Raw genomic sequence first — 15258 nt, 5'->3', positions numbered from 1 at the left:
TTTTTCGAGTACAGACCTTAATAGAACATCCATTCTGACCGCATTTCTCCTTCCGTTCGATGCTCAGAGTTTCGTAGTAACGTTTAAGCACACGACTCACTGTTGACTGCACGATTCCGAGTTGTTTTCCGATATCCCGATGAGAGAGTTGAGGATTTTCCAGGTGCTGGCGCAAAATCAATCGCGATGTTGCTTTTCGGGTGACGCCATTTTTTCCAACTTTCGAAAAACTGACAGCGATCAAAGTACAGTGTAAACAATACACTCTTAACTACTTCTACCCACATTTTAAAGAGAAAAAACACAATGTGTAATTCCTACAGCTTTTTTTTCGTGATGCAATTTGATGTGGGATACCCTTACTTACCCCCTATTACGTACATTTAGATGGGTCAAGTTCGAATAGTTCGTTCGAGCTGTATTGAAGTCTCCAATAAGTGTGCCAAATTTGAAAGAATTTAGTTATGATCTACATTTGTGGGACACCTCTCATATGTGTATTCAAAGATATATTGAAAACGGATCTAAACTATTCAAAAATTTCATAACCATAAGATTTAGATTGAAAAAAAAAACTATTCAGAACAACTTTGTCAAAGATTGCAAATCGATTAGACATTTGCGCAAAATGTTATCAACTTTTAACTTCAAGCCAAGTACGCAGCGCATACGTATAAGCTCATACACAGGCCTGTAGGTATGCGTGGTGCAGTAGGCCAAAAGTAAATGGTTGATTATTTTTTGCACAGAAATTTAATCAATTTGCGGTTTTGAACAACGTTGTTTTGCATAGTTTTCCGAATCAAAATCTCATGTTATTTTTTCCTTCGTTTGTTTTCCGTGCTGACCACCAATGCTACCGACGCCAGGGAGGCAGCTCCCACACCTGTACCCTACCTATCGACCCATCAACTCATGAACCGGGGACCATCGGCTTTACTTCCCTTAATACATTAAAATTACTATGGATTCGTTAAGTACACTGCATATAATCGCATAGTAGTCCCATATGCGTTTTTGTCAATATTGAGTTATCATCTCTATTAACTATGGTGAGGCATCTACATTCGGATAATTGTAAAACCAACGACTTTGTTCATAATAACAGATAAAAAATACATCGAGTCAATCTCTTTATTCAATTTAACTGCATTCAAAAATTAATCTCTCAGAAATCCAGCTACAGACCATACTTTTGAGATCTCATACTTATCTTATAATTTTTGATGGTATAATAAAACATCAAAACTTCACAACAACTTATTGAAAAAAGCAAATATCGTTTGTAAATTTTGTGGGAAATTCATTTCATAACATCGATTACCAATCTCAAGTAGGTATTGTCATTTCAGGGAAAAAAAACAATGCAACTGACACCCACTGCATGCTATTTATGCAGATAATCTGACGCCAACTTCTAAAAATACTTATAGTATCCCTAAATGGACGCTACGGAGCGTTGTTGGTACACATTGAAAATCTCATCAACCTCGCCCACGCCCCATCTAGGGTTTGGTTTAGCACACACACAAACTCAAAAGTACAAGAATAGCTTCTATTAAATTTAAAAGGAATTGGATTTTGCAATAAATTCTGAATGCCGCAGTTCCAAGATCAACAATAATATACAACACTTTATTTGAAGAATCCCACTGGTAGCTAAAAAATTTCCGAAATATTCCCTAAAAATTGAAACAATCTGTTACACACTTCCTTGGCGCTGATAGTGAATTTATCAATGTTAAATGAAAGAGCAATCACAATAAAGTTTATCCAAATGGAATCAACATGTAAATCACAAAGCAAAAATAAAACAGCAAATTATAAATAGTTTGATTGAGGTAACACCTGATGTAAATCTTAAATGGCTCATTACCTAATTACAACAGTCACGAAACATGTTTTTACACTCCAGCACGAACAGTAAAACAAAACAAAAAACACTGCTTTATGGGTTTTATGTCGCCATCTACTGCCAATTTACCTTCCGTCTGGACCAGCCTCGAGGCTCGTAATCCTTCCACGGCGATTTAATTTTCTCGCATTTTGCTTCATACACAATTTCGGATCCTAAATCAATTGCCCCTTTTCACTCTATGTACTTTTTCATCACCAGTACATTAATTCACGGAGCGGGGGTTTCAGCTCCGAAATATTGATTACGAGCGGAAAATTTCTCAGCCTTAATAGAGCATTTACGCGTTCACTCACTCGTAAAATATACACCGAGGTGGCTCACTTCAGGAACTGGAGCAATTACGAGCACTTGTTTCATTCACATCTGCACTTGAATGCAGCTGGCATCCCAAGATTTGCGCTGACCTTTCCCTTTCTTCTCAAAGTCGAACCATTACTGCCACCATCCATAAACTTTAACTTGACCGGTCTTACATCGCCCGGCTACCAAGGTATGTATGAATCACCTTATAAATTATTCAAATTCACATAAAATTACATTTTCTCCTCATTTTAGGTTCATCCCTTACGGCGCAAAAGTCAATTTAAGAAGTATCCAAATTCGTTTTGCTTCTTCTCTACATTGTAACGAACCTTTCCTTAACTATTCGAAAAGGCCCTCACTAGATGGAACTTTGGGGAAGTCCCAAGCCACTGTTTTGCGTTGCTATACGCACCAAAAGCACTGATATCCTTCTCTCTTTGGATATTTACTTATACATTCACTATTTCACATTAAAACATTTTGTGATCAAGCACCGAACACAAGCCGAGCAATCCACATCACTAGAGCTAGACTTCTAAACATGGCTCAACAATTTCCATCATCCTTCATCCAACAACTCACAGGATTATTGATTAATATTTTCCAGTCACTGGTTAGGATAGCATCGTCTCTCCCATCAACCGCTAATTAGCATCCCGAATTATCCCACGAGGTTAATGACGTTATGCGCGCTCGTCGGTATTTTGTCGGTACCACTGAACATTCAACCGAGCCTCAGACACTACCGAAAACACTTGTACGTTTCATCAATACGGATGCTTTGGGAAGCCTTCTAGCCTCGGGGAACGTACCCAACTCTACTGAACGCCTAAACTTTTGGGCGATTCTTCCCGTTAGATAAAGGACCACTATCCGCGTGCTCGCACACTGTTATCCTTAACTGCTGACGTGCCGATGAGGACTGAACCTAAGCTAGCTGGGCCTCTCCAGTCGAAGGGGCAGTCAGTTTTTCCACCCACCAAGCGCGCGTACCGCACACCCGATCACCACCCACTGAGCCGTGTCCCGGTAGATATTCGAAGCACCACGCGGCGCTGCCGACAAACCGAGAGCAGGAGGTTCATTCAAATGTACACAAAAGTCATTAGGTACAATTCATTCGGCGAAAAGTTCGCCTTTTCGAAATTGCATTCACCCGATCGGGATGAACTTTCGCTGCTGTGGTCGTTGTCGCCGTTGGAACAAGGGGACGGGTGGTGGAGAATGTTCGAAAGCACATCTGATGCAAACCTGTTGAGTTGGAAAAGAGGAAATGGATTTTCATGCATGTTGCTTCCGACGATGCTTAGGTCTGTGAGGAGGTTGGGCGAACACGTGCTTGCGGTTAATGACGTGAGCAGATATCGTAGCCTATATCTCTCTCTTTTAGCTAGTCGTTTGCGTTCTCACACGTGTGCGATTTATGTTCGGTGGGTGTGAGAGGAGGAGAATCTGTTAGTAAATGTTTGCATGAAAATAAAAAAAAAGTAACATTTTTCATTGACTTCATAGCGCCGATCCTGCCAGCATGCAGAAAAACCTGAAATCTCGCGTAGCATTTAAAAACGGCATATCTTCATTGATCGATTCTCTTCATTGACTTGCTCTTTGGATTACCACGGTAACATAAACGAATTTTGCAGTCGGGTTATTTGCGAAAGAGAAAATCGATTAAAAGAAACGATCAACAATGATAGGCCCTTTTCTCGTTTTGCACGAGAAATATAATTTCATGCTGTCATATGTTTACTGTTGTTTACAGGTCAGTTTTTTTTTAAATTATACGAATTGTTTTTTTTTTGTAGTTATGCGCGCAATGGCTTGTTCAATAGGGTGGGTCAACTTTACAACCCCCTGTTCCCCAGAGCTCTTTCAATGCTCACGACGGCCCCCAACAACAGTTTAATATTTGAATGAATTTGGCTATAAACTCGATTTACCGAAGAACTTTAAATTTTTTATAGGAAATGTAACTATCCTATTCATTTGCTTACCAAAAATCCAAATATTACTCAAATTTCATAAAATATCGGACTTAGATTGAGAATACTATAAAAACAACTTTTTTAAAAGATTGCAAATCGAATTGAGAAAAATGTTGGACAAAATATTTGCAACCAATCAACTACAATCATGAAACTATTAATTTAAGGATTATAATATATTTGAAAAACATTCATAAATTTTCCAAAAGAACAAAACAAAAGTTTTCCTCCTGGACAAAACAAGTGCAACTTCTCATATTGTTCAGCAAATTAAATGTAGCTTTCGATATTTCGTAGTGAATTGTTTATTTTCAAATATAGCCTTGCATCTTTGAGGCATAGACTCGATCAGGTGGGCCATGAAGCTTTGTGGAATCGGTTCCCAAGCCTTATGCATTTCTCGATGAACATTTCAACTGGTCCTATCTGTTTCGATCGATTCTCTTCATCGACTTTCTCTTTCGTTAATAACTCAGCTGCAAAACCTTTCCCTGTTGTATTTGACGTTTCGGACGCTTGATAAGAACCTCCTTTATCAAACTATGCGATACAATTAGCGCGAAATCTGTTTGCATAGCAGTGTTTATAAAAAGAGAAAGACGATGAAGAGAATCGATCAAAACAGATAGGACCATTTGAAATGTTCATTGAGATATTTGATCCATTTGTTCAAACAATTCTCGCGCAACACGAGAAATGGGCCTATCATTGTTGATCGATTCTCTTCATCGATTTTCTCTTTCGCAAATAACCAGACTGCAAATGAATATCCCATTCAGTGTGTAGATTCAGGCGCAAGCTAACATCATCTTCTGTCGAACTGTGCTGCGAGCTTAGCGAGAAATTCGTTTATGTTGGCGTGGTAAACCAAAGAGAATCCAATTCTCGCCTAACTTTTCAAAAGGTCCTAAGTAACAAATGTAAAAAAATCGAGTGCATTTACATTGTAACATTTGTACCTAAGAACATTATACACACATACACACATTCAGATTAATGTCAATTGAATTGAGAAAATTCTAAATTAACAAAACGTCTGAAGTCCAAATTTGCATTAATGATGTTTCACTGTTACATAAGACGTTTGACTATGTTCATCAAGACAAACGTCTGAAATATCAGAAAAACCAAAACAATGCAGATCTGTTCTTCGGTCCTTTGTGTTTATACGAGTAAAACGTCTAAAATGTTCAAACAAACCAAAACAATGTGATTGTGCACATCGGAATTTTCATGTCAAGCATTTTTCTACTATTTCGGCGTGGGGGGGGGGGCTTTGACAATTATTCACGGCCCATACAAATTTAAAAAATTTTATATGGACAATTGTCTACGCATGGTGAGGGAGGAGGGGGGGGTCAAGAATACCGAAAAGATGTCTACGTATTTAATGAACAGCCCCTAAAATAACACAGTTATCAAATAAAAAGCAGCTCACGTGACCACCAACGATCGACTAAAACAATCTGTGGGCAGTGTTGCGATATACCGTTAAAAAAAAAGTTGATGCATTGTCCAGTACTCATATTGTTCGTTTAACTCGTATAACTTAAATTATGCACTCATAATGCTTAAAAACAAACAAATAATGTTGAAAACATAAATGACCTATGTAACTGTGATTATAACAAAACGTCCTATATAACATGTCCAATGTACACATGACAAGAGCAAAATGTCCTATGTAACATTTTTCACATTTTTGAAACGGGTAGATCATAATTACAATTTCAATTTTACTATCGCATTTTACTATTAAAGGTCTTAAAAATGTCCAAAGTTGATTTGGTTTAAAATAGTATCAAAAAAGATTTTGTCAATCTTCAACCTCGTTTTTCTCGAAAAGAGTGAAATGTTAGATAGGACCTTTTGAAAAGTTAGGCGAGAATTTTTGATCCTTATTGTGAACACAGTCACGATTTATTCTTCGAACCACGATCTCCCAAAGGTTCTCGATAGGTTTAAGATGCAGGCCATGGCCAGTCCATCACCGATATATGGTTATCCTTAAACCACTGTTTGACCACTTTGGCGGTGTTCTTGGGGTCTTTATGTTGTGGATATAACCATCTTAATGGCATATCCCATTCAGCATAAGGAAGCATAACATCTTTAAAAATGTTATTGTACATGCAACGATCTATAATTATAACAATTTTATGAACCGGACATAAGCCGTTTACAGAAAAACATCCCCAGACCATTACAATGCCGCCATGTTTCACGGTCTTTTGACAGTAACGAGAATCTAAGCGTTTTCCGATCAGTGACGTACACGGCAAATTCCAATAATACCGATAATGTTGAACTTCGCCATTCCAGCCTACGGGAGATTGAGTAAACCGGAGTCTTTTCTTTTGATTTTTGACGTCAATATATTCGGGGTACAATTAAAAAAAAAACCAAAATCGACCGCATTACGAAAAGTGGTCAAATTTTGACCACTTATAGCTCTGTAATAGTGGATGGATTTTAATTCTAAACAAAAAATTTCTACGAATGTGCCTAAATGAACACTCTCAATTTTCAATAGGTCACTATTGAAAATTACACAAATGTCCAACTGTTGCTTTGTTAATTAAAATTATCACCGATTGCATGCGAAAAGCGCTTTTCCTAACACAGATTCCAAAATCGAAATACATCCGGTCTCGCCGAACGGTGTTTATTCAATAACCGCGTGGTGGTGGTGGTGTTCGATCGTCATCAGCAGCAGCAGTGCTTTCGGCGCGTGGACTTGTACATTTTCCCCAGTACACAAAGAAAGGCTCCCCGCAAGCAGATCAAGGCTGCTCAAGAGCCCTCGATTCACCGAAGAAGGAAGAAGAAGCCGCACCGCTACTGATCAGATTCGATTGCTCGTCGTGAGCCGCTGTGAGCTATCTATGCCAAGCGTGTCACCCTCGTTTCAAACAACATACAGCTCGCCAGCCTCATCCGTGTTGAACACCCTAATAGCTCAGCATTGCTCAACCATCACGACAAAACGGTTCTTTTGAGGACTACCATAAATTATTATTGTTTAAGAGTTAATTTTCACTGAACGTTCGCTCGCCTTGCTGCCAGCCACATCACCCCCAAAGCTATTTTGTACATATAAATTCTCGCAATGATCAAATATCCCATGACCTAGTCAATTAACCAAAAACACTTCAAATTAAGTTGGAAAGAAATTTCTCCAATCAATTTTCTCTTTTTTTTTTTATTATCTATTGAATAAACCAAAAATTCCGTGCTTTTGTGCACGAAAATGTGTTATTTTATCATCAGAAAACGTAGTATTTCCGTGATGGTAAAAAGTGGTTTCCCTAACACAGTCGCCGAATATTCATACCGAGCATCGAATTGGATACAACCTCTTAATTTTTAGTGATATCAAAGGTTTCTTTGCAGGTCGTCGGGAGAATAATCCGGCTTCAACAGCACGTCGCCTGATTGTCCGGTCGGATACAGGTAGCTGTAATTGTTTTTTTTTACCTTGAAGGATGATTTGAAAGGATTCTCTAGTGGTGGTGGAACATAGTCTTCCACCTTTGTGATCAACAGCAATCATCACGGTTGAACGAAATTTGAAACACAGTTTTGATATGGTCGATTTCTTTACGTGGTATTTGTCACAAATCATTGTTTCTGCCATTCTGCACATATAGTCATCGATAATTTTCTTTCTGAGTTTCAATCCAAGGCTGTCAGAATTCGTTTTAATGTTATACAAAATTGACATTAGCATTTTTTCAAGGTATATTGATCATTACTTTTGCAGTAAAACAAAACCTTTTACACTTATTGTCCAACACTTCAAAATGGCATTTGTTATCAAAACTCTGTCGGTGTGCTGTCAATGAACGGCTGATTGCTTATTTAATCATGTATTATTAATCAAGACTCATAAACCGTCGACTGCAGTAGCTTACTCCGTTTCGATGCTAGAAAATTTAAGTTTACTGATGGTTTTTATCATTGTTCGGTATAAGTTGCAAATAGGGTTGGCAGTACCCAAGCAACACGGCTTGTCATAAAGAAGTTGAAAATACTTTGTAATGACTAACGCAAAGAATCACTAATACTTTAAAATACATCATTTAATACATTTATACAACCTAAAAAGCGCAAGACGCGGAGCTTATACAACTAAACACTGGTCTTATAACATGTTTTGAAAACATCATAAAAACCAGCGACAAAAAAAAACAATAAAAAAAATCTTGAGTATGGGATTCGATCACTGGTCCTTGGCGTGGTAGACTTGTTACTACCTAACTAGACCAACACCGCTTGATGAAAGGCTTGTTATAAGTATTTATCATGTTCTTGCCAATGGCATGAAAATTGTTTTCTCGTTCAACACGCCTTCGATCCATCATGAAGACGTTTTGTTAGTAGCAAAGCGGACATCTAATTGTCAGAATGTTATTTAAACGTATTTTCAACTCCTTATAAGACAACCTGCACATTTTCAGTCGAATTATTTTATGAGATGTCATAAAAAAGTATTTTCAACTTTCTTTATAACAAACTTCCGAATACCTCATAAGAAACTGTCAATCAATGCATGAAGAGACAGTCCGGTTCAATGGCACCGTCAATGTTTACGTCAATCTGGATTGATTTTGCATACGACAAGTTTTATAGTGGTATTAAAACAGTAAGATGCACGTTCAAATAACATTTAAAGATAAAAGCAAAAGAAAACTATTTTGGAAAATGTTGAATCAAAGAAGTATGAAGAAAACATCTTTATACCTCATATATAACGTGGGATGTTTTCTGCATCTCTTATAATACATTTATACAACAAGCCGTTCTAATTCTTTTTCAAAAAGATGTTTTATGTGTTACTTGGGTACCGGACCCTTTTTGTGAGTACCGGTATTTCGTAGATTACCGATACTCAATAGTTTTGAGGAATCAAAATTATGCGTTGAAAAAAACCATATTTATTCATTCAAACTTTTATCCTTAGTCTAAGATAGCAAAAATATGTTTTTAAAATGTATAGAATAACTATTCCATGTATGAGAACAAAAAAGAATGCGAGAGTGAATTTTAGTTGAAAAAATCGAAACACACTAAAGTACAGCAAACCGCATCCAGCCCTTCGAAAAGCATAGGTTTTGGTATCCAGAAACCATCGCATTTATTGAAATTAGAGCTACTCCATAAGCCTCTTTTCCGATTTTTTCTTAACGATTAGATTGTTAAAAGCATCTTCTCCATCTACGTCCTCAACCTTGAGACTGAAATGTTCGTTACTCGACAAAAAGTACGCTTGATTGAGCTGAATTTTGCGTATATTATGACTCAATTGTATAACAAAATTGACGCTCGTATATGTCAGCCTTAAATCACCTAAATTTAGATGAATTTTTCTAAGTGTGTAGTATCAACAATCAATACGAAACTAACGATTTTAAATTCGCTCACCACTTTAGTAGCCTATTGGTCCCAAGCAAACGATTAACGTACCCTATTCTAGTTGAAATTCTATTACTACACTATGTTTGTTTTGATTCGCTATGAAAGTTTGACAGATAACATCAGGGGTGTGTGGATTCATGCAGAACATGCAGGGGTGAGTGAAATAGCTTGGGACTGCTTGGGACCGTTGTTCTGGTACTGAGTGAGCCAAAAATAATAATGATTTTCTTCGGGACCCAGTGGTCTTAGAGTTACCTCTATGGTAGTATCCCGTCGTTTGAGAATCAGCTTGTTTAATCGAGATATTTCACGACGTTTAGAAAATATTCCAAAGTTGTCACTCGATGACATTTTAACGGCCGGGATAAACAAAAACTCAAAATGATCAGCGTATCCAAACCGTCTTTCCTTGATCCGTTCTAAAGTGCTTTGTACAGTTCGTTCATTGCTGTTCGAGCATAACATGAAGCGCTTCGTCTGCTTCATATAATGTGCATTGCCCCGTAACGTGGGTAGATCACCTTTTCGTGGTACGTTACGGGATGTAAGATCTACCACCGATTCCTAGTCTTGACAACTTCAAACTAGGGGAAGAGGATTTTTCAGTAATCCAAGGAACCCTAGCAGCACACTTGCCACTGAGTTGTTGTGGTTACTAGTATGTCACCGTCACAATCAAGTTGCAGCAACTTATTATGATGGAAGTGTGATGCTTGGGAACACATCTTAGTCCTTGTTACTTGTTATGCCTTGTTGATAGTGACAAGACTCGGCTTTATCTACCGAGGATGATCTTGAAACAAGGGAAAAATGAGTTAGTTAGTATTCATATATGTGATTCCTAATCTTCTATTCATTGTTCCCTAGTTTGAAGTGGTTTAGAGATTAGGGTTCTGATGCATGGTCACTATCGGTGTCATTCTTTAATTTTGTTGCTAAGGAATCCAATTTTGACTGACAAAGGGGTGCTTCTTTGGAGGGTGTTCGAACACTCCGAAGGGTATAAACAGCGGGACCTTTCAATTAGAATCGATCCCTTGCGATGAAGGCAAGAATGACAACTGTATCAAAACCGAATACTTCATCATTTCTCAATAGTGATGAAGTAATACGACATGCACTAAACTAAGGACAGGGGATATACTACATTAGATCAAATTACTGGTCGCAGTGGTTTTATGTCCCGAACAGAGGATAAAAAAATATCTGCACAAAAGGGCTGCATTTATAGGTTCTAAAGCTTGAATAATTTCTCTAACTAATTCCATTTCCTCGTCGGTAAAATTCACCTCCACCTTTCATTTAAGGTCGATCGCCGTTTTTTTTTTTTGTATCACAGTACTGAGTTCGTAGAATCTTTTAACAATGTCGCGAACCTCAATTTGTGATTGAGGTATGTGTGTGCATGTGGAATAAAATAAAATCCAAATTAATAATATCGAAATTACTGGTATTTTCACACTTTTTGTACTGATAAATCGGATGGTATTACCGGTAATACCGGTACTGGTACTATCGGTAAAACAACCCTAGTTGCAAATGCATTGTCCAATAGACAAGCTCACACATACGCCTGTATGAATGCGTGGAGCTCTTAGGCTGTGTTCCATATGGTGAATTTTCACTTAAATTTGACTCTTCGAAAATAAATTATATTGTTTGAAAATCCCTCTGTCATTGATCGTCCAATTTTCGAGTTGGTGTTTGTCAAAATAGACTGTCATAAATAAGTCTGGTACAATAGCAGGTTTATTTGAAAATTTTCTATCTGTCAAATTTAAGTAAAAATTCACCAAATGGAACACAGCCTTAGAGCTCCGTGCATACCTACAGGCGTATATGTGAGCTTTTGTATTGGACAACACATTTGCAACTAGGGTTGTTTTACCGATGGTACCAGTACCGGTATTACCAATCACTGGTAGCCGGGTGATCGTAACTATCGCACAATTCGCGATTTCTAACAAGCATTTGCAGTGACACACTAAAAATGCATTTTAAAAAAACCTGGAATGCTGTATTTGGATGTTGAGTGTATATACAATGGTTGCAATGATGAGTTTTCACCGTTTGCTCTCCAGTTTTCAAAATGACGTCCAAGCAAGAAGAGTAGCGTGTCAAAATTTTGCTCGCGCAGCAAGAGAATCCGACGTTCACACACGCCAAGTTGGCAAAATTGCTGGATGTGGCCAAATCGACCGTGACAAATATTTTAAAAGTGTTCGGGGAGCGTCTGTCGACCGCCAGGAAGCCTGGAAGCGGCGGCAATCGTATTCCGGACGTGGCAGCGACGACGAGGAAGGTGGCGGTGAAATATAAGCGGAATCCTAACCTCTCCATCCGGGAGGTCGCTGGCAAGCTTAATGTCTCCCATACTACTGTGCAGCGAGCCAAGAAACGAGCCGGGTTGTCGACGTTTAAGAATGTGAAGGTGGCGAACCGAGATTACAAACAAAACACGTCGGCATAGCAGCGGTCCCGAAAGCTGTATACGAATCTGCTCACAAAGTTCGACTGTGTCGTCATGGACCACGAAACTTATGTGAAGGCGGACTTCAAGCAGCTTCCGAGACAGGAGTTTTATACCGCATCAGGAAAAGGGAAGGTGGGTGAAACTTTCAAAACCATCAAACTACCGAAGTTCTCGAAAACTATCTCGTTTGGCAGGCCATATGCACGTGTGGTCTAAAAAGCGGCATTACTACGGGAACCATCAATCAAAAGATCTACGTCCAGGAGTGCCTGGAAAAGCGGCTGCTACCATTCATAAAGCAACATAATAGACCTGTGCTGTTCTGGCCGGACTTGGCGAGCTGCCACTATGGGAAAAATGCAATCGAGTAGTACGATGCGAACAACGTGGTTGGGGTACCCAAAAACCACAACCCTCCCAACAGCCCAGAACTTCACCCCATCGAACGGTATTGGGCCTTGGCCAAACGGAATCTCAAAAAAACTAATAAATCCATGGAAAACGAGCAGCAGTTTAAATCTAACTGGCGTTTGGCGGTGAATAAGGTCGATGAGACCACTGTGCAAAATTTAATGGAAGGGGTTTAGCGGAAGACACGGCAGTTCGGATTTGGCAAACTAAAAGAATAAACAAAAAAAAAAATTCCTTTAAATATATGAATTGAACTACCAAAAGAAAAATAAAAAGATTTTTGTGAAATGAATTTTGACTGACAGTAACGATTTTTTAACGACCAATTTTTGCTCGTTCCAGTCTTTAATACTGACTTTACCTTATATCGTCTAATTACGCGAAAAGGTCGTTAGATGAAATGGAGCGCCTTTCGATACCTGTTATATCCAAAGTTCCAACCCCTCTAATATTGCCAAATGCGTCGAATTGAACTTTTTTATGAAAGGAAGGGCTAAGTATGCACCTTTAGAATTGATAAAAGGATCAATAAAAAATTTAAATACGCTCCTTAAAAAACACCCAAATGATGCATAAACCTTCGGTGAAAACCCCTAAAAATGATAATGATCCATAAAAATATCAATATGATCCATATTTTATGTCAAATTCAGCAACACATATATAAAAATGTACAGCTAAATTTTTAAAGAATGAGTATTGTACGAATAACGGCGTCGGTGGTGTGGTGGTAGGCGTGATTACCTCTCACCCCAGTAGGCCTGGGTTCAATCCCAGTCGGCACTGCCGGGATGTTCTGAGGCATAACATCTCTGATCACGCCTTCCTTCGGATGGGAAGTAAAGCCGTTGGTCCCAGGTTCATGAGTTGATGGGTCGATAGGTAGGGTCCAGGTGTGGGAGCTGCCTTCCTGGCACGTCGGTAGCATTGGTGCTCAGCACGGAAAACAAGATCGACGGAAAAAACAAAGCAAAGGAAAAAAAAAAGTATTGTACGAATAACCCTTAAACATAATGCAAATGATCCATAAAACGTTCGAGAATGAACGTTAAACTAACGAAATTAAATCAACTTATATTAGAATCTTCTTTAGAAGCTTGCTTCGCCATTAAACTTCAATAACTTTGTAGCAATTAAATTGTAAAAAAAATAGAAAAGGCTAAAAAGGAGCTTAAAATCGCTCCACAAGTGGTGTGAACTAATTATTTGAAGCTAAATAATAAACACTATTTGCAACCAAATGTCACCGTTTGGTTTTATACTAGGGGAAATGGCTCTAATGTTGGCCTATGGATGTAAGATTGGGCCCATTTCTAAAAATCTGCTATTTATAAATTTCATCTAGATGAACGCGTCATTGGGACGGTGCTAATGGATATTTTTGGTCGCTATTGAAAATTTAGTCGATTGCTGAATTTATGTATGGGCCCAAATTAGGGGGATTACTGACATTACATCCATTTCCCCTACATAGATTTTTTTCAAGCATGCCTCGAAAAAACAGTCCACGTTTTACTGCGAATGTTATAATAGGTCATTTCCAGTACTTGCTTTCAGCTTTTACTGCAGCTTGCTGTAAATTACAGCAAAGAAACTGTATATCCCCGCATTTTTTGCTGAAAAGTACCCACAAGTCAATTGCAATAGAAGATTGTTTACTGATGGATCACACATTGATGGATCCACTGGCTTCGGTGTCTTCAATGAATACTCAACTGCCTTCTGGAAACTTCAGGAACCTTGTTCCGTTTATGTTGCTGAGCCAGCAACAATCAACATCGCATTGGAGATAATTTCCGACATGCACACAAACCATTATTTCATCTTCTCCGATAGTCTCAGTTCGATTGAGGCTATTCGGTTGAAGAAACAAGGTAGGCACTCATCATATTTCCTTTAAAAGTTAAGGGAGCAGATGAATTTGGTGGTCGAAAGATCATATATGATTACCTTTGTATGGGTCCCCTCAAATTGCTACATCCCAGGCAATGAGAAGGCAGCCTCTCTCGCAAAGGTGGGCGCACAACAAGGCGAGATTTATGATAGAATCATTTCACATGATTAATTTTTCCCATTAGTACGTCAGAGTTCTCTGCTAATTTGGCAAAGCGATTGGACAAGTAATTCTATTGGGTGGTGGTTACATTCCATTACTCCAAATGTTTCTTCGAGAGCTTGGTTCAAAGGTCTGGATGTAAGTCGGGGATTCATTCGCGTGATGTCAAGACTTATGTCCAAGCACTACTCGCAAGACACACATCTCTACAGAATAAACCTTGTTGACAGCAATATATGTAGGTGCAGAATCGGTTATGATGATATTATTATGAACTTATGAACCCGCGATCTTCCCTACATGCAGGCAATCTACGAATTCCTTTGTTTGTCTGATGTTAGAGTTTTATGTGACCATCTCCTCCTTTCCACAAATTTTCCAGTAATTGTGTCCCAGTCTTATTATCCACCTGTTTCTGTGCTACTTGCTTCTGCCCAGCCACCATTTGGTAAACCGTTTGAGAGAGTAATCTGAAGGAGGCTTTAGAAATTTGTTTCCTACCTAGCACCTTCCAATCGAAATTGTTACCCAGTAACCTCGAGCCTGCCACGAATAATCGGTACCCAATACCAACCTAGATTTATTGCTGTTTAAAATGTTAATTAAAAAATTACGGATTTTTGGCTCCGTAAACTGTCACACACGACTGAGCCTAGTAAATAAATGAACTATTTAAAAAAAAGGCTATATGCTG

Source organism: Ochlerotatus camptorhynchus, unplaced genomic scaffold (assembly GCF_037179485.1).
Source record: "Ochlerotatus camptorhynchus isolate MF236.1 unplaced genomic scaffold, CSIRO-AGI_Acam_v1.1 ptg000122l, whole genome shotgun sequence".
In the NCBI taxonomy this organism is placed as follows: Eukaryota; Metazoa; Arthropoda; class Insecta; order Diptera; family Culicidae; genus Ochlerotatus; species Ochlerotatus camptorhynchus.
Note: the sequence above shows the minus strand (reverse complement) of the source record.